Source organism: Kogia breviceps, chromosome 4 (genome assembly GCF_026419965.1).
Source record: "Kogia breviceps isolate mKogBre1 chromosome 4, mKogBre1 haplotype 1, whole genome shotgun sequence".
Taxonomy (NCBI): domain Eukaryota; kingdom Metazoa; phylum Chordata; class Mammalia; order Artiodactyla; family Physeteridae; genus Kogia; species Kogia breviceps.
The window spans coordinates 19,002,367-19,022,867 of record NC_081313.1 but is presented as its reverse complement, the minus strand read 5'-3'; positions in this window follow the sequence as shown (position 1 = coordinate 19,022,867).

Sequence of the window (20,501 nt, the reverse complement as noted above, 5' to 3'; positions counted from 1 at the left end):
TCCACCAACAGTAGAAAGTATGCATTTATAAAGAAAGCATTTAAAACAGAAATTATAAATCAAATTAACCATCAGCAAAATCACCTTTTTAATGATATAGCATCATAAAGTTAATATTCTGAAATCATAAACTGATTTTATCAGCAAAAGGAAAATTGTAATTAAAACCAATGAGAAGAAACACTATCTTCTTTAATTATGGACAATTTTGCTGAAGTGTGAAATTTATTTCCTTAATTTGAGAAGATATATAAGTTCAATATTAAGTATAGCATGCATTTGGAAATGATTTTTTAGAGGGAAATACATAATGAATTATTTTGTTTTATATGTGTATTTAACAGAAATAAAATTAACTATTAGTATAATATAAAATGTGCTGTACACATAAGAGGGAAAGTGTATTAATACAACATAGACCATTCTATCTATAATGTATATTAAATAAACAAATTTTAATGTATATTATATAAACATTAACATGCATCTAGTTGATACTGTATTTTTCAGTAAAACCTGTGCCAGTCAGAAAGTGACTGACAGAAGTAAAGACAAGAAGAGGCTGAAGTGACCTTAAATTCTTGCTGTCTCACAAGTGAGCTGAGTCCAGACAGAGCTGGATTCCAACCAACTAAAACATAAGCCTTGGAGGCTGATCCCTTCCATACTTCCATGTAGCAGGCGTAGGGTGACCTGCGGTCTAGTTAGAGCTAGTCAAGGCTAAGTTCGAGGGAGAAATTTCCAAGGAGCATTTAGACTCCACACAGAAGAACAATTGGAAGGATGCGGGCTCTGAATAAAAGGGAAATGATCCTGAGTAGGTCAGAAGGGCGCCTTCCCGGTTGTTGCAGAGTTGATACTTAGCTTTCTGGCATGGTCCTAATCAGGAACAATGAACTGTTGGTGAATATCCTTTCCCTTACTTGTCCCTGTAAGCATCACCACTTGGAAGGAAGACTTCACTGGCAAAAGCAGTACTTCTCTTGGGGTAATTATAAGATGCCTTTGGGATGTGGACCTCCACAGACTGGACCTTTCTCCTTGCTACGGTTGCTAAGTAGACTTGCTCAGCTTGTCTCAAGAAAATAGAACCGAGGGCCAGTATGTACGAAGAAGTTTGTGCTGAAATTTTAAGATCTTTCTTAGTAATTAACTTTTAAACAGTAGCAAGTAAAATAAAAACCTGAAGATGAAAGTGCTGATAGAAGTGAGAGAAGGTGTAGATCTCAGCTTCAGACAGATGGTGGGTAAAGGACAGACATCAAACTCGACTTGGTTGAATTCAGATATTATCAGAATGTGCATGTATGTAGGGAAGAGACCACTTTTATTTTCTTATATGTCTCTGTACTTTTTAACTGGAAGTAACAAAGATGATTTAATTTTAGAGTTTAAGAACTCAAAGTAAAAGAGAGAGAGTGATCGTTTTCACAAACAATAGAACGAAAATAAAATTGAAACTCATTAAACTTGAAAAATCGGATAATCTTTATCCCTTTTTGGCAGTATTTGATCTAAAACTGGAAGACTATGCATTCAATTAATGATGAAACATAGTTTAAACTAATATACAAATTGTGTTGGTTTGTGCTTCAGCAGCAAAGTGTAGCCAGAGATTTTATAATAAATTTAGTTCGCTTGCTGAGATATTCCTTTGTTCCAATAACATGTGAGTCTATTGTCTGCTTTTCATATATTCAATTTATACACAGACTTTCAGGAAAGGTATGTAAAAATTAATGGACCGCTTATAATCACCAATATGCTCTCCACGGTAATATTCACAAAATCAGCAAATTATCAAGTATGTTCATATCTATCCTTTTATACTTCTGCCTTGGAATAAGTTTCACAGAAATGATTCATTTGTATCCTCTGTACCAAGTAAAAAGCTACTGTAGGTCACCCTATAAAACGTTTCCTTATCCAATTCTTTCCTCATTGTCTCTAAACATTAGGGAGTTGTATATTTTAGCTGAGAAGACTTGCTGGCTCACTGTACAATGTTCTTATAGATTAGAGCATCCCTTACATGATATATTATGCAAAATTTTTAAAAAGAGGCAGATCTTAAATAATTTTATGATTAAGTAAAAAAGTCAGACTTTCCCATACATGGTGCTTTTAAGCTTTATAGTGGTTTACACTTATCATAGCTGCATGCATGGCGTTTTTCTGTTCTTCACTGTAAGATGTCTCGTGAAGTTTTTTATTTTTCTTTCTCAATACAAACAGAAATGACAAGGCATGACAGGTTAGAATTCAACCTATACTGTGAAAAGCTATCAACGTTGTCTCTCTCAAAGAGATATACTTTTCTATGTTTTTTTCTCTTCTGTACTTCTAACGAAGGTGTATTTTCATCTCTACTCATTCTCAGCCTATTTCTCTGCTTTTATTTCCTCTCCCCCCCAACTTTGTTCAGTGGCTGGGTTCTATTCACGAGGGCTTGTTCAACACAGAGGAAACATGTTGGCTTTCCACGTTATAGGAAAAGAAGGGATTCTCAGTTAATTGAGAGTGATATGTGCCTATGTCCTGATTAAAATTACAGTTATTAACTTTCTTACTTTATGCCAAGCACGTCACATATTACAGGATTGATTTTTATCAGCAGCATGATGAGGTAGTTTAATTATTGTTCTCGTTTTACCAATCAAGAAACTGAAGGCTGTAAAGTTAAATAAATGTGACAAAGTTTATAGTGGGACTTAAACCCCCAATGTGATACCTGAAGCTGGGTATGCTGGAGCTCCGGCTGATGTGTCCTTTGAGGGAGCCCCTAGTACAGCCACTTTCTGCAGAGAGTGGGTGTAGGAGGTTTTATCTCAGTCACATATAAACCTTGTTCTGGCCCAGGTCTGAGTTTGCAGTGTAAATTTTTTAATATTCAGTTATTAAAACACGAACTCTAAACATGATATATTGCTAACTCGCTGGCTTTCTTCATTCTTAATTCTGCTTCCTGGTGGAATGAGAGAGAAACCATAACCAAATCAAAAGTAAGTGTATAGTAGAGATCATAAAATCAATCAGAGAAATATATTTATGAGCTATAGGTATAAGTTTTTAATAATCCTATTGTAAATCTACTCATCATAATGTCTACTTTACCCCATTGTCATGAAAACCTAAAAATAATAGTAAAAATAGTTTGGCATGTGAATATATGTCCTTTTTTATAATAGTTTTCTTGATAGTAATTTCAATCTACGTTTAAGTTTCAGAGCATGTTTTGTGATATGCTGTAATTAGCTTAAACTCATTTCAGGTAATTTCTTAAATTCATAATATGTTACTAGTTTTCTATAAAAATCTCTTTTGACTTTTAGAAAATACTTTCTAAAATATACTCCCCCTGCTCTTCTCTACCTGGTGAGGTCTCAAACCAGAATATTAACTGGTCTAATCAACTATATTAAAGCACTCTAGCTTTAAATTGAATGGAGCTTTGACACAGCTTTTGTGAATTTTAATATTTAAATGTTTGGTGTAAGTCTCTCTTCCAGGACATTTTGTCATCTAAATTCTATGAGGTAGGTATTATTATAAGGTGACAATATTGAGGTAAAGAACATAAAATTTACTCATAGCTACACTGCTGGTGAGCTAGAGACCGGTTATTCAAATCCAGAGAACCAAATGAGTGCCATGGAAAAAATTTATAAGCAACAACAACAACCAAAGCAGTGCAACAGGATACTTTCATTGTGATGTTTCTGCACCTCCTGAAGCTTGAACTAAGCTGTGTTCCATGTAAAGCCCCTTTATTCAGGCAAGAGTCAGGCCTGGGTGACCTATAATAAAACTGCACTGGACAAGCTGTCTTTGACCCAACTCCTTCAGGTGAAAATTCACAGGTCCCTCCTCTTTTTTTATTACCTTCATATTGAATCTTACATATTTAACCTTCTGATAGTGATGGCAGGAGGGTGTGGAAAGACACATACTCTTATGATCAGGCAAACTAGAAAGCAAATGCATGAGTACCTTTAATTCATACTCTGTCTCTTTCAGCTCACCCCCTATGAGTATGGCCCAGTGAAAGGAAGGAGCATGGCAAAAGAAGATCAATGAGTTATTGCTTTCTCCCAGTGAAAAAATTTGAAAAGAACTTTGCTGAACTTTAAATTCAACTTTAAATATCCTAGTGGGAAGAGATAAGAACAGAGGAACAACTTGGTCAGGAAGGAGTGATGTTTAATGGAAAGAATACTGAGGAAGAGAGAGGAAACAGAACTGAGAAAACAAGTAAAGACAAGAAATGAAGAAGCACTGATGCTGTCACGTGGGGGGGGGCGAATGGCTGGCTAGGTGTGAAGTCAGGATATTGGAAGTTGAAAGGATGCTTTCTTATCCGTTTTCCTTTAAGTAAGATCCAGCCTATCACCGCAGCAGCTTCCGGAGCCGCCACACGGGGGCAGCACACAATAGTCAGTGTGCAGAGGGTCTCTGGGGCATGTCTGATTGGGTTCAAATTCTGGCTCTAAAATTTATTAGCTCTGCATCCTTCATCATTTGACTTCTTTTCTCTCTACCTCAACTTCCTTATATTAGAAATGATAACAGATAAAATTTAATCAGGAGGCTTGTAGATCTTAAGTGAGGTGGAAGAGTTCCTGTCACATAACTGCCCAATAAATGTTAGCTATTACTAATATATTGCTAATCTTGCCTGTGCTAAATTCTTCCTATTTATAAGAGTGATCTCTCTAAATCACTTCCAACCTCTCTCTTCTCTGCTGCATCTACACTCATATGACAAGAATGAATTAAAAGCCCAGCTCCCCTGAAGTGATATATAACCTATTCTTTGGCTGCTTCCTTATTTTCCACCTGAAACTTTCTTGAACACCTGGTCCTGCATCGTAAACCTCTTCCAATCCCCTCTGAGAATATCACCGTTTTTCATCCCCTTGCCTTGTTAACTGTACTCTGCATGGAGCTTTATTCTTCATTGCACCTTTACTACCATCAATAAATTCCACCCTTTATTCAACATCTCGATCAATACTGGTAGTTGATGAAAATATGTATTAGTTATCTATTGATGCATTAACAAACTGCCTCAAATGTAGCAACTTAAAAATGCACACATGCATTGATATCTCACAGTTTCTGTGGGCCTAGTTTAGGTCAGTCCTCTGGTTCAAAGTCTCTTCCAAGACTGTTAGCAAGATGTCAGCCAGGGCTGCATTCACCTTAAGGCTCAACTAGAAAAAGATCGGTTTTCAGGTTCACACAGTTGTTGGCAGAATTGAGTTCCTTTTGGGCATGAGACTGAGAGCCTCAGTTTCTAGCCAGCTGTTGTCCAGAGGTCACCCTTAGCTCCTTGTGACTGGACCTCCTTGGCACTGCACCCTGCTCCATTAAAGCCAAGAGTGGATCTACCAGCTAGATGGAGGTTACAATATTCCTGAATCCCCTCTTTCAGGGAGACCCTCTGATTGTCCAAAACAGACAAAAGTAATGGGAATTATCACATTATTTTATAGCTATTTGACTTGCTTGTTTTACCCCGTGGCCTGCATGACACCTGAGTCTGTGTCTTCATCTTTTTTAATGTCTGCAGCCCAGTGGTGACCATAGCATAATGACTAAAATATAGGTTTAGTGCTTCCCTGGTGGCGCAGTGGTTGCGAGTCCGCCTGCCGATGCAGGGGACGCGGGTTCGTGCCCCGGTCCGGGAAGATCCCACATGCCGCGGAGCGGCTGGGCCCGTGAGCCATGGCCGCTGAGCCTGCGCGTCCGGAGCCTGTGCTCCGCAACGGGAGAGGCCCCAACAGTGAGAGGCCTGCATACCACCAAAAAAAAAAAAAAGTTTAAAATATGGGCTTAGTCAATCCAGGAATGAAATCTATAGATATATAGCTAGTTAGTTTTTGATGGGTGAGAAGTTTTTTCCTCTCATATAAAATAAATTCCCTTCAGCACACAGAAAAAATAATCCTTATTGTGCAGGCAGCAGATGTCTACAGCAATAGAAACAAAATAGAACGGTCATGGCTCTAGTGACAAAGAATGGCTTTGAGGTTACAGTAGAGAAAGCTTGAAGTGTTATTTCAAGGGCATCTAAATAAATATGTTGTAGTAGAAAGATAATATCAACAGATACCATCATGTAGGAATTCTCTACAATTCAGTGTCCACCCAGAACTTCTACACAGTTGGGCTGTTGGTATTAATGAGAACTGTCCTGGCACACAAGACATGCTTATTAAATTCTTTAAAAAATATATTGTGAAATATTGCTGTTCAGTATGTATGGGGAACAGAGACTCAACATGGGAAAACCACATTGTGAGCATATGCAAAGAAAACAAGAATGTGGCTTTTGTTGTTCCCTGAACCATATTTCTGAACAAGTGTCAACCTTTATAAATTGTCTTTTAATGGAATTGTAACAGTGAATCAATTTATATAATTTTCCATAGAATCCCTTCAGTGGAATTACCAGCTCCTATAGGAAAATAAAGAGTAGCAATCACAATGTATTGGATTTAACTATCAGTATTTATAACATAAAACTTCAGAGTTCAAGCTGAATGTCACAATTAAAGTTCACAATTATTCATATCTGAATAGAGTTGTGTACAGTACAAAGAAATAAAATGATCAAGTTGGCTCAAAGACAGTTATGAATTCTTACATAATTAAATATGAAAGGCTGTATTTTCCTGAACTATCTTGACTTTCCTGTGTTCTCAGAACATCTTTTCCCCAGCCCCCATGTGGAAACTTCCACTTGGCCCTGCGTTAAACCTGAGTGACTGGGAAATAATATCCAGTACTTTTCCCGGGTAATATTGTAGGCCTCCTATTTTCTGACTCACACCGTGTGCGTTCCCTTTGAAGATGCACATGCGTGAAACTTTGCTGGGGTCTCTCCCTTCTCAGGTTTTCTACTATTGCTCCTCAGCATAGCTCCACACACCTGAAGCCTTATAAATACCCCTCATTGCTTATTCCTTTTGACTCAGTTTCTACAGAAGCTGCCTTCCTGTTGCATTTCAGACAAAAAGGGAAGCATTTTATTTCTTCTGCAGCCATTTTTTTATCTTAATAAATAACTGAGTTTATTATATCTAGGATTAAAATGTAAAGTTCAAGGGTTTTTTTTCTTCTTCATACAAGAAAAGGGCTATGTGTCTTCTTCTTAGAGGTTAATGTTAAAATACAAATTAGTAAGAAGCAAAAAAAATAAACCCAGATTTTATTACTAATCTGTTTAGGAATGAGTTTTTAATACCATACAATTAGAAAATGTAAATCTTTTTCAAATGTTTTTTCAAAGTTTGAATTCTCCAGGGACATTTCCACAATAGCACATTTTCCAATGGTCTGCAGAACTGTGTTTTTATTTATTTTTGATAATGTTCTAAAATAACGAAATCAATTCTTTCTCATTTTGCACCTGGTTTTCATATAGTGAATAATACAACCGTCTTTCTAGAGTGAAATATAGTAACGCGGTTTATAATTTCTCCAGAAACAGCATGTCAATCAAACACAAGGAATGTGAAATTCTTCTTCACTAAATAAATCAGAGATGCAGCCAAGAGTTTCAATAATCTCTTAGGGATTAAATAAAATTTACAGGTATCATCAGCATTTTAAATACTATTGCTTATTGTTCAGTTGTACAATCTAGGTAGACAACAGTTTGACTAAAAATTATTTCATCTAGATTTTAGAATTTAAGAGGAATGTTTTTTAAAAGAAGGAAGAATTGTTATGTTGGTTTTTTATGGGAGGAACAAGAGAAGCAATACAATTTGCTTTTGTTAATCAGATAAACAGAAATTTAAAAATTCAAATAATATGTAAAATCTGTGCTTAACTCCATTTTGATACAGAAATGGGGCGTTCAACAGCAAAATGTGCTCAAAGTGTATTTGGGGGGGGTTTCAATTTTATACTGCATTTAAGTCTAAGAAAAATTATGGTAAATTTTCAGTGACCTAATCATTAAACAGAAATTGTTGCTAAATGTAGTAAGACAGCTTATGTATTTATTATATTTATGATAGTATTTACCACATTTTGATCGTTTCTAACCTCCTGGGTTGCTTCTCCCCACCACCCTCCACTTCTCTCTCTTCCTCCTCCCTCTCAATCACACACAAACACACACACACACACACACACACACACACACACACACGCTCTAATCAAAGAAGTTTTCTTTGTATAATAGGTTCTTGCAGTGTTTTCTTTAGTGACTCTTAGTTTAGGTGCTACTGACCTCACAGAAATTTTATAGAGTATTTATTCTAAATAGTTGGGATGTTATGACATGATTTTATTAATTGTATGGTTTTCCCCAGAGATCTGCTACCTTGTATTCTAATGTATTTTCCCCTTTCTTAAAGAATTTACACTTATTAAAACATAACGCATGTTTGTCAACTTTGTTGCTAATTTCCCAATTTTGAAAAGCATTGAAAAATAGAAAAGAACATTCTAGAATTCAGACACATGACTTTCTCTTCTTCATGACTGTTTTTATCATCCAACTTAAATTCAAAGTTTAACAAAAACAAAATTCTTAAAAAACATAAACTATTTCATAGTATTTAATAATATGAAAGTATAAAAAAGGATCAGAATGTTTTAGTTGCCTTATTTCTAAATTCTAGGATTTGGAAGATATTTTGTGATTAACATTTTCATGATGTGCGTTATTTTTCAGCTGCCTGGTTTCAATTTCCAACTGAAATATGATACCGCTCAACAATGTCACTTTAAAGAAGATTAAGTATCCTGGTGTGTGACAAAGCGAACTCAATTTTTAAATTATGCACAATGAAATAATGAAAACAAAATAAAATGGAAACTCTATTTGTCAGGGACTTGCTACCTAGTATGTAAATCATTTATAGCACATGTCTCACGATTAATTTTTTTTATACTCACTTGAGCATTTTCCTACATTTAGCTATTTCTTAATTTCTCTGTTTAGAAGTTTAGTGGAAAGGCAGAGCACAACTAAATACCAAAGGAAATTTTAGCTAAATTTTATTTACACATATTTAGTTTACTTGTCCCAGCTACAAGGGGGGAAAAAAAGCCAAAAAAATCCTGAGATGTCAAGAGGCAAAATTCCCAAAATTTATCTAGGTTTTTTGGTGCTTTGTTTGAATCCATTCTGTGGCCCTTAAGTTAGATGTTGTTTCTTTGAGAATCTTCCAAAAGAAAGAATTTTTCTGTTATTGTTGCTGTTGGTGGTGAATAGCTAAGTTTCACTGCCAACATAAAGAAAGCAATACCTGAATTTTTACTAACAATTGTGTAGTGATGCATATTACTCTGCATGGGACATTTTCTTTTTGTGCTGGGTATCCTAGGGAATATATAAAAGTAGTACCACTTCTACTCTCACAAGTGTGCTGGGCTGGGTGATCCATTTTATGCACACCTTATAGTAATACTAAGCAAAGTCTCATATTTGTATAATCATTCAATAGTTCCAGAAGTTTTTTATGTTATTGTTTTATTTTATTATCTTCTAAAGAACCTGTGATGCAGGAAGAAAAATGTCTAAAGATGTTAAGGAGAGTACCCCTCAATTCTCCCATGGGCTATCCTTTCCTTGCTTGCAGGACTAGATCAGGGTCCAGTCTATTTTCAGGAGAAAAATGTTAGAAATAGCCTCCAAAAGATTGTGTCTAAGATCTATGTGTTTTCTAAATCACATTTGCTTCCTATGCAATATTGACTTCCTAAGTCATCCTTGGGGTCTTCTTATTCTTCCTTTTCCTTCTAACACTTCTGGTTGAGCTTCCCACTAACAAAGAAAACAACTGAGATAGAATTGGAAATAATGATAATATATTCCAAGATGTATTCTAATTCCCTCTGTTAATTATTTTGCCTATCTTGTATAGGCTTTGAAAAATCTTTGATGATGGTTCTCAGCTCAGAAGGAAACCAAGTCTCAGTATCAACTTTCAACTGTTTGCCCCATTCTGAAAGGGATTTAATAAGAGGCAAATTAGCTTTGTAAGTGTTTGGATAGCCATGAAAAGGGGAATTAAGCCAGGAAGAGGGATGGGACTAAAGGAAATATTAAAGCATACAATAGTATAAGAGAAATAGGAGTGTATTGGCAATTAGATTCAAGTTGTTCTTAGAGAATCTAAGATAAAGATGGATGGTATTGTTTTTAACATTTTTTTATTTGCCTCAGTCAAGGAAACAGTATTGGAATCTGAATTTCTTTTTGAAGCTCTTTCATAATTCCACTCCCCTAATGCCGACCATTAAATATTTGGATTTTTTTTCTTTTATTTCTAAGATGTCTCTCACATGAACAATTTTGTTCATAACAAGTGTTCAAACTGACTACTATAATTCTAAATCATACTTGGTGAAATTGTAACATTTAGATATATATCTTCACAAATTAAATTTATAGTGTAAAAACATGCAAGCAGTAGGTGTCTGGCACAGAGTTAGATTTATACAGACACAACATCATTAGAACTGCACCAATCAGTAACAGTGGTGCTTATCCAATGTCATGCCTTTGGAATCTAATCAATTAATGAGGCATCACCAGTCAAAATCCAACAAAACTCTTAACTCCTGAGAGGCAGAACTGAGCAAAGCAGTTCTCAGGGAGAAAAAGGCAAGACAGAAAGTGTGTTCAGGTGATGTATGATTAGACCTTCTTAACTAATTTGAAGGATAGACTTCTTGGCCCTTTGCTTATCATCTTCATAGAGACTCTCTCTTATAAACTTAGAACACAAAGTAACAGGCAAACATGGGAATAAGACATGTTTTCACCGAAGATGAAAGTCTTCAAACTTGATTAAATGGCCACAAAGTAAGTAGACGCAGTCCTATTTCCTAGGAGACAACATTCATTTAGCATTTGGAATCTTGATGAACATAATGCAGAATTCAGATCTAAATGTGAAACTGATTCTACCATCATTGTCAAAGAATTCCATGAATTGGAGGTCAAGGGGCATCAGTTGAGCCTGCAGTTTCAAAATTGATGATTTTGAGCCATGAATACAAGTAATTTTGTATTTGAATTTTGGTCAAACCTACATATTCTAAACCTCACTAGACAATCTGCTAATTAAGCAAAACTGAATTTAACGAAACACATTCCACTGAATGAGAGAGAACATCGCTACAGTCTTAGTAATAGACTGTTAAGTTTTAGTATAGTCTTAGGAGTGGATATTTATAGATTTTGAGGGTACTGTGTTCAAATAGTTTGAGGAAGGTATTTCAAGTTAAAGAGCTGATTGGAATCGGGCAAGGCTCTAGGCATTATTGTTTAGGGCGTCTGTGTATAGTCAGAAGAGGTTCTTCAAATGGAACTCAGGAAGGAAACTATTGCTGATTGTATCAGTCTGCTAGGGCTGCCATAACAAAGCACCACAGACTGGGTGGCTTGAACAGAAATTTATTTCCTCAAGATTCTGAAAGCCAAAAGTCCAAAATCAAGGTGTAGGCAAGGTCGTTTCTTCTAAGGCCTCTCTCCTTAGCTTGCAAATCAATGGACGTCTTCCCACTCTGCCTTCATGTAGCCTTTCCTTTGGGTGTGTCTGTATCTCAATCTCTTCTTATAAGGGTACTAGTCATATCAGATTAGGGCCCATCCTCATAAGCTCATTTATCCTTAATTAATTAATTAATTAATCCGCAATTGATTCCTCCCTAAGGACCTTATATCCAAATACAGTTACATTCTAACATATTGGGTATTGGGACTTCAACATATGAATTGTAGGGGATCCAATTCAGCCTATAACATTGATAAATAAGCTGTTAACTCAGGTGAGCAGATTGTTGTTTTAGATAAATTAATCTGATGAAATTTTCTGAAGCAAGTAGTTGTGCTTTAAAATCCTACCTTTCTCGTGATATGTGTTCATATGACACAGTCACCTTTCTAATCATTTATTTAACGTTTTTATGTTGGTGAGTTGGCTTTGGTACTGCTAGTCCAGGCCTTTCACACAGTGTGAATTTGGAGAAGTCATTTAACCCCTACAAAGCTCCTCTTTGGAGATATTAGCAATATCTACTTTTGGAATTCTTGTGAGATATAAATAAGGCAATTATTGTAAAGCTCCTAGCAGAGCGCCCCACATTTAATGTGAGCTAGGATACTACTGCTGATGTTGATGATAATAATGTAGTTACTACTGCAAGAGCTGCCCAGAATTCTCTATTTTAGGGTCAAGTTCAAAAGAGAAAACATCATTGGGAGTCTTTAAGATTAGGGCTTCCTTTTGGTAAGCGTAATGGATAACAAACTGAGGGTTTCTTTCTTGTAATTTGATTTTGTGAAATCTGATATGATTTAGAAACTACTAAATAAGTACTTATTATATGGAAATTTTTATTGTTTAATTTAATTCTTGAAGAAGTACATAAAATAGATCCTTTCTAGTTTAACTATGGGAACAAGGAAGCTCAGAGATGCTATTTAATCTGCTCAAGCTTATTCAAGTAAAAGAGTAGGAATTGAACTCAGGCCTATCTGATACAAAAGCCTATGTTCCTAGTAGTTCATTTAACCAGCCATCTAACAAATACTGGAAGACAAGACACTATAATAAACTATTTTTATCCCTTAAAATTATATTAGCCTTTTCATTAAAAAAATTGAACTTATTCTAACCAGATAAGTAGCCACGAGATAATCACCCAGAAAAAAGTTAGACTGCCTGATTATGCAGGCCTTCAACATGCCATAACTCCGGGAATTTGGTCACCATTTGCAAAGATGCGATTTGACTTGGGAGACTAGTTGAGGGACTAAAAATCCTTAGCACTATGGAATAAACTCCCATTTTTTTTAGGTGCCTGGGGAAGATGCATCTATAATTGATTACTCAAGTTCCAGCTGTTCTCAGAATTGTGTCACTGAAGTCATGAATTATTTGTTGAATCTAATATGTGGATAACAGTTAAATCAGCACAGTGAGTTTATTTACCTGTTGCATAATCTCTTTTATAAACATGCTTGTCCAAACAGAAGATACATATTCATCAAAGACATTAGTCTAAAATTATTGAAAAATATAGATAGTACAAAATAAATATTCACACACACAGAGGATAGCATTAGGGGATGGATGTCAAGCTAGCTTCACAAAATTGTCAGAGACCTTTGTTTGGAAGACACCTGTCAACACCTCTGAAATGACTTTCTTTAATTGGTTCTTAAATTAGTTCCTTAGCTGTTATTATTTTGAATCCATCCCCTTGAATTATAAATTAACTGAAAAAGTGAGTAAGGTTTTGTATGCTCAACTGACTGGAACAGTTTTTGTCCATTTTCCCTGATAAGAATTCTCTGAGGCCTTCCTTATATATCCTCTTTTAGAACAGTATTTCTAAACTTTAATAGGCATATGAATCACCTGAACATCTTATTAAAATTCACTAGGTTTGAAATCAGGGCTGAGATGCTGTAGTCCTCTGAAGCTCCCAGGTGATGTTGATCCTCTTGGTCACTCTTTCAGTAGCGAGGGTGTGGAGCCACACTGTCCAATAATGTAGCCACTATTCATATATATTCTGAGCCCTTGAAATGTGGTTAGTCAGAATAGAGATGTGTTGTAAGCCTAAAATAGGAGATTTTGAAAGCTTAGTATGAGAACACGAATCTAAATTGTATCAATAAAAATGTTTTCTGTAATGATTACATGTAGAGTAGACAATGCTTTGGATGTATTGTGTTAAGTAAAATACATTATTAAAATTAATATCATTTTTTACTTGTTTGTGTGGCTACTGTTTTATAACAAATATTTGCCTTGCATTATGCTTCATTTGCCCAACACTGGTCTAAGTATAGGGTCAAGACCAGAATCTGATTCAATGGGACTGAGATGAGACCTTGATATTGTCACACTTTACTACTCATGCCTATTAATGATACTAATGTATCAATCTATCCCACAGGCTTGTGAATTTCCTGTAGGCAGGGACTCTTCACCCTTTCATCATAAGCAATTAAATTGATGACTGGCAAAGAAGAGGTTGTCATGTTAGATATTTACAACACACCATTTTGAAACTACATTACATTATGTTGGTGACTACAATAAGTGATGCAGTGAAGGAAAAAATATTATTTCTGAAACACTAGGATTTCTAAATTTGGTATCAGATGAGCTTGAGAGAACTTTCTAAATCTTATATTACTTCTTTTATTCTGGTGTTATTATGGAGAATGTGTGAAGTCATGTCACAACCCCATCTCAAATATGATTATCTTACCTGAGACCTAAGGAATGATACAATGTAGTTCATAGGAGTTTTGTACAGGGAATCTTGAGATGATAAAATATCTTGTAATTCTCAGTTATGAATGACTACACTGAAATGGAAGTTTACTCTCAACAAAGCAATACACTTCAAACACACAGGAACTTTTTTGCTTCTGCAACCTATCATAAAATATATAGCATTGGGGGCTTCCCTGGTGGGGCAGTGGTTGAGAGTCCGCCTGCCGATGCAGGGGATACGGGTTCGTGCCCAGGTCTGGGAGGATCCCACATGCCGCGGAGCAGCTGGGTCCGTGAGCCATGGCCGCTGAGCCTGTGCGTCCAGAGCCTGTGCTCCGCAAAGGGAGAGGCCACAACAGTGAGAGGCCCACGTATCACACACACACACAAAATATATATATATATACATATATAGCATTATCGGGATCTATGTAGCAACATACAATGGAGCATGTGTTTATGTGTGTGCAGGTACATAATACGTTTTAGACTGACCTGAAATAGTATGTATGGCTCCATTCTCAAAATGTAATTTATAGCTGTTAGAAATATGGTACTGTGGTTTTTCCTTTCGTGAGGCTATAGAATTAGTGATTAAGATCAAAGTCCCTAGAGCCAAAATGCCCTATGTAATTTATCATCATTTCTGTTTGTCAGTTTTTTCATCTCTAAAATAAGGGTAATACAGGAAGTTTTCTACTTACTAACCTTCAAGTTGACAACTTTCAAAGATGCGAATATGCGTTCGCATGTCCAATCACTTAAGTTAGTTCACAATCTGGCGTACACTGTCACGTGTGTGCATCCTCTACAAGTGGTTGTGCTTTTGTGTTCTTTACTGTGCAGTACTGTTATAGAGTACAGTAGTGCAGTATCTTTATTCCAAGCCCGGGATGTTCAGAAGCAAGTGTAAAAGCAGCGGTATAGAGCCAATTGTGTTAGCTGGGTACCTAGGCTAACTTTGTTGGACTTAACGAATAAACTGAATTTACAAACGTGCTCTCAGAACGGAACTCGTTTGTATGTAGGGGACTTACTGTAATAGTGTTTCTCATAGGGCTGTTGTGGGGATTAAATGAGTTAAAACTTCTAGACTGTATGGAACAGATTGGAACCTAATTATGATAGGAACCAGTAACTAACAGAAAAGATTTAATGGCCAAAAACAAAATTTGCATTATAGTTCAAGTATAAGAAATGCAAATTATTTAGTTTCAGTTATATATCCCTCACTGATGAGAAAACTTGAGGACAACTGATATATTCTATTGTCTTGAAGCAAATAGCATTATGATGTTTTCAAAATTCACTTGCAGATACTTATTTTTTGAATGAGAAAAAAATCTTAGTGTTTCTCACAATTCAAGGTAAAACATAGAATATTATTTTCTCTGGTAAAATTGAAAAAGTATTATTCTGGGTGTAACAACCATTTTATCTAAAGTTAGAAATATATTGCTTTTGGACTTTTGAAGGCATATTATATTCTTTTTCAATTTTAGTCTCAATATTGTTCCATACATAGCATTTCCAATGTAATCCCGAAGATATGAGTCATGTATTATTTATGTGTCCTCTTGTATTAGCACTTTAATAATCCATTTTCCACCTGTGTAGCATGGTTGTTTTGTTTCAGTATTTTAGCAGTCCCAGTATGCAATGCATTCTGTTATTTCTATATTTAAGAATCACAAAAATACATTTTGGAATGTGACATGATGACTAAATGTAATGTGATATTTTGTGTGGAATTCTGGGACAGGAAAAAGAAATTAAGTAAAAATCAAGAAAATCTTAACAATGTATGGACTTTAATTAATAATACTGAATCAAGATTGGTTCATTAACTGTGACAATTATACCATAGTAATGTAATGTGTTAGTAAGAGGAAAAAACTGGGGCATTGGTATACTATGTAATATTATGACAAACTTTTCTGTCAGTCTAAAAGTAATCTGAAAAAAGTTTATTAACATTCAAAAATACATTTTAAATGTCCTGAAATGTGTAGTACTAGTATGCTTCTATTTTCATTCTCCTGCCCCTTACCCTCCTCCCTGCCCTTTCTGTTCTTTACTGTCTCTTACTATTTAATACAGTATTTTTTCTAAGAAATTAGAATTATAGTCTTAACAGAAGCCTGCATTGCATCTCTACACCTGCGAGTTAAATCTAAGACTTTAAAATATAAGAATTATATTTATTTATAAATATACAAGTGGTCTTTTAATTTAAAATTGAATCTGCTTATTTACACCATCCTTAAATATGGATGAAACTTGCAATGTTAAGAAAATAAAATTTTGTAGTCTAACTCTGTTCATATCTACAAATATTTCTAAATCTATGTGAATGACTGATGAATAATGAAGGTCTCTCCTGGAATAGAAATGTCCTGTCACTAATTCTAGTCACCACTCTCTTCCACTTTCCTGCCTTTCTAGGACAAACATTTATTTAAATAGAAAATTTCAGTAAAGAATTTTTATCATGAGTCTCATAAAATCTACTTCATAAAATTTAATGATTGTTTTTACTTCATCCCATAAAGTTAGTTTACTGTTTTTTTTTTTTTTCTTTTAAAAATTACTTGATTAAACCATACTAATTTCAGGTTGTATATTACCTTTTGGACTTTTGATACATGCGCAAATTTTGATTGAGTGAGGTCAAAGAAATGCATCTTTGCAAATGGTTTGTCAAGAATCCCTTTAGCTTCTGTCTCCCTACTCCAGTGCTCTCACACTCCAGCCACAATTTACAAAGTGACTCCAAGAGGAAGGGCAGAGAGGGTGCAAATGAGTCTGCTTTAAGGACATTTCTGCTCCAGAAAACCTCAGGCTCCTCAGAGCCTGCCTTCCTCTCATGTTTATAGGGTTTCCAGAGTCAGCATTACCTACATTATAGATCCTGTGAATTTTATTCTCCTTATATGTAGTTTTCATCCCTGTTGCCTGATTTCTTGGATTTTGGACTCCGTTTCCCTTCCTAGACACTATGGTAACATAATTCCATCCACTAATGGCCCTGCTCTCCACCTGAGAACTTGAGACTTAAAGTTTCATTTTTCTGAATCTAAAGAAAATTAGATAATAACAACAACAAAATATAGAAATTGCAGTACATCTGAATAACTATAATGTCTGAGTTCTATAGTGAAATTTATTCATTTACGTTTGCACTTAAAAAAAAGACACAACTCATATCGAAGATTCAAGCTTGTACTAACACTTAATAGCAAAATACTATTTCAGTTCAGTGTCCCCCCAAATTAATAATTATTTACTATATTTTATATATTATAAATGATATATTATATATTATAAATGATATATTATATAATATAATATAATAAATAAAGCATATGTAATATATACATTTATATTTTTATATAAAATATATATATAATTTAAAGTTATTGAAAGTTTTATGTCTGCTAATTTTTATGTTTCATTTTTTATTTGTATAGTCAGAAATGATAATATATTATTTAAAACTGTGATTTTTATTTTTTTGCCATCATACACTGCACAATATTTCCTAATGGAATCAGAAAATGTTAGCCAAGTTTAAAACTCATATAAAACAGATGGGCTGCGGACTTAAATCAAGAAAGTTAGCAGTTACTTGTAGAAGTCAATATTAGACCCTATATGGAAGGGATCAGATGATAAGCAAAAGGGTGGGCTGTTGACAGGAAGGACCAAGTAGGTCAGGACTAGAATCTATAAGAAAAAGCATGAAAGATGCAATGGAAGAGGGACTGTATTTAGAGCTGTCTCTGCCTGGCCTGTTTTAGATTAATTACATGTATTAGCCTTCAAGCTCCAATTACGATGGTTCTCATGAAATCACTTTACTGAATCAGATCCTATACATAGCTCCAGTTCCTCTGCACTGATTCTGCCTCATTTTTCCATTGCTTTAGTTTTAAAGAAATCTTGCTCTTTTCCTTTCACAAATTCTGTAAGGGTGATCTCTGTAGACACTCCCACCCTAAAAAGTCAAAAAGGTTTTCTGCCATTAGAAAATTCATCCTTATTTCAACACCAGAGGCATAGAGCACACCTCAGGACAAAGCTCTGAAATGAGACCATTAATATAAATGGCATATTTGTAAATAAGGGGGAAACAGAGCCCTCCATGTGGCCTCAGACAAGGAAGTTCTCAGAAGTCTGTGCTGGACATCAATGGACTCCTTTTGGACTCTTATTTTCCTGCTACGTTTGCGCTTTATCCTTTGCTGTAATAAATCTTAGCAGTATTACCTTTAGCCCAAAAAATCACGACCAAAATGGAAACTGTTCAATTCTTTCTAAAATAATTGGAACCAAAAGTGAATATCTTTCTTTTACTAACCTCCTTGCTACAATTTGAGTTAAATTCACGTTAAGTTAAGAAAGAGAAACAGACAGACAGACAGACAGAATGAATTACCTCAAAAAAATTTATCGGTACTTTTTTCCCAGTAAATTTAACTAGGGTTATACGCACCTGCCAACTTAAACACAGTATGTATGATGCACAATTATCTTGCACTAAAGCATAAAGAAAAACAAAATTTGTAATGCCACTCATGTATAAATCCTAGATATATCCTCGGATTTTTGGTATGAGATTTTATCCACTCCTGGATAAAATTAACCAAACTCAAACCTGGTGTTCTTTTATGCTCTCACTCATAGAGAAAAGAACAAAACAAGACCTAACAAGAAAATTCAGTAATATAACTGTGTTCAAGGACATACCTATGGGCTGCCTCAAACTTCTCTCCAACAAATGCACAGGATTTTAACTCTTTTAAGACATATTATGAACTGTTTAAATAATTGGTGCATTATCTACTTTATGTTAGAAACATTTAGACAATTGGGGTAATCAGTATGTTGATGATTATTTATATATAATTAGAATATATATATATATCACTGTATATCACAAATGTATAAGTCAAAGAGTGAAATACAACAAAGTGTAAAACAAGGAGCTTTCTCACAGGAATTTAAACATTTTGAAAGTGTGGTCTACTGACTCACCACAAACACTAGCAGGACAATCTGTTGATCTAATCAAAGCTGAGTTAATTATATCTATTGTCATAAGAAAGAATATAATTTTGTCATTTTCTCAAAAGAAAGAAATTAGAAAAGTGAATTATTGGATTTGGGGATCTGGAGTGGTTTGAGGTAGATCTTTCAAAGAGGGGAAGTAACTGGGATTGGGCAAAATTTATGAAATTTATGATACAATAGTTTATGATCAGTATACACAATGAGACCAGAGTCCTGAAAGCAAACTTAGTGGGCAAGTGGTTGTCAGGTAAGCAAGCAGTTTTCCCAGAGAAGTTTAGTCTGAGAATCTCTTGAAGGTAAAAGCAGTTATCAACTGGTTTATCATCTTCTCTTTCTGAACAATAACATTCTGGAGCAAACACTTAAGTCATATTATCATAGGATATTTAAGTTTTCAGTAGAGGGATACAATTCAAAGAGTAAAAAGTACCGTACCTCTTCCAGTAGAAAGTACTGGGAAACTTCAACTCAAATGCAATCATCCATAGGTATTGACCACCCAGTTTATGGCACATGTTCTGTTAGGTGCAGTCTCCTAGGTGTGAACATTAGATAGTCCCTCACTTCACAGACCATATAGTCTGGTATATGATGCAGGCAAAAAGAAGGGCAATTCAATGTGATGAGTGTTTGATAGCATTAAGTACAGGGATACAATGGCAGCACATGGGAAGAAGAGATAATCCAAATTAAAGGGTTCTCAGAAGGCTTCTTGGGTGAAATAATGGCTTGAATGGTATTTTGTTAAAGAAGCTAAGAGACTTGATACAAGAAATGAAAATATAAAAAATATGAGGACAAAATTTTGGAAAAGAGCATCTTTTTAAACAACAAGACTTAACCATAGCTAGAACACTGATTGCTCTGAAATCTAAGAAAAGCTAAAGCTTCCTATCCAGAAAATGTACATAATGAAGTGTGCTCATGTGAAAATAAAAACAGAACCATTTCTGTTACTTTCACGTGTTATTATTTATTCGTTTCTACTAAGGGCCAATATATGAGCTATAGAAATAAATCTAAACAGTGTACATAAAAGTAAATTTAATTCTGCTTAGATTTCCTTTAGAAGTGAAAGCTACTGTGATTTAGCCTTAACTTGATGTCAACATTTCTGAGAGGTCACTTATGTGACTATGTGTATATTATGTTTTAAACCAATCA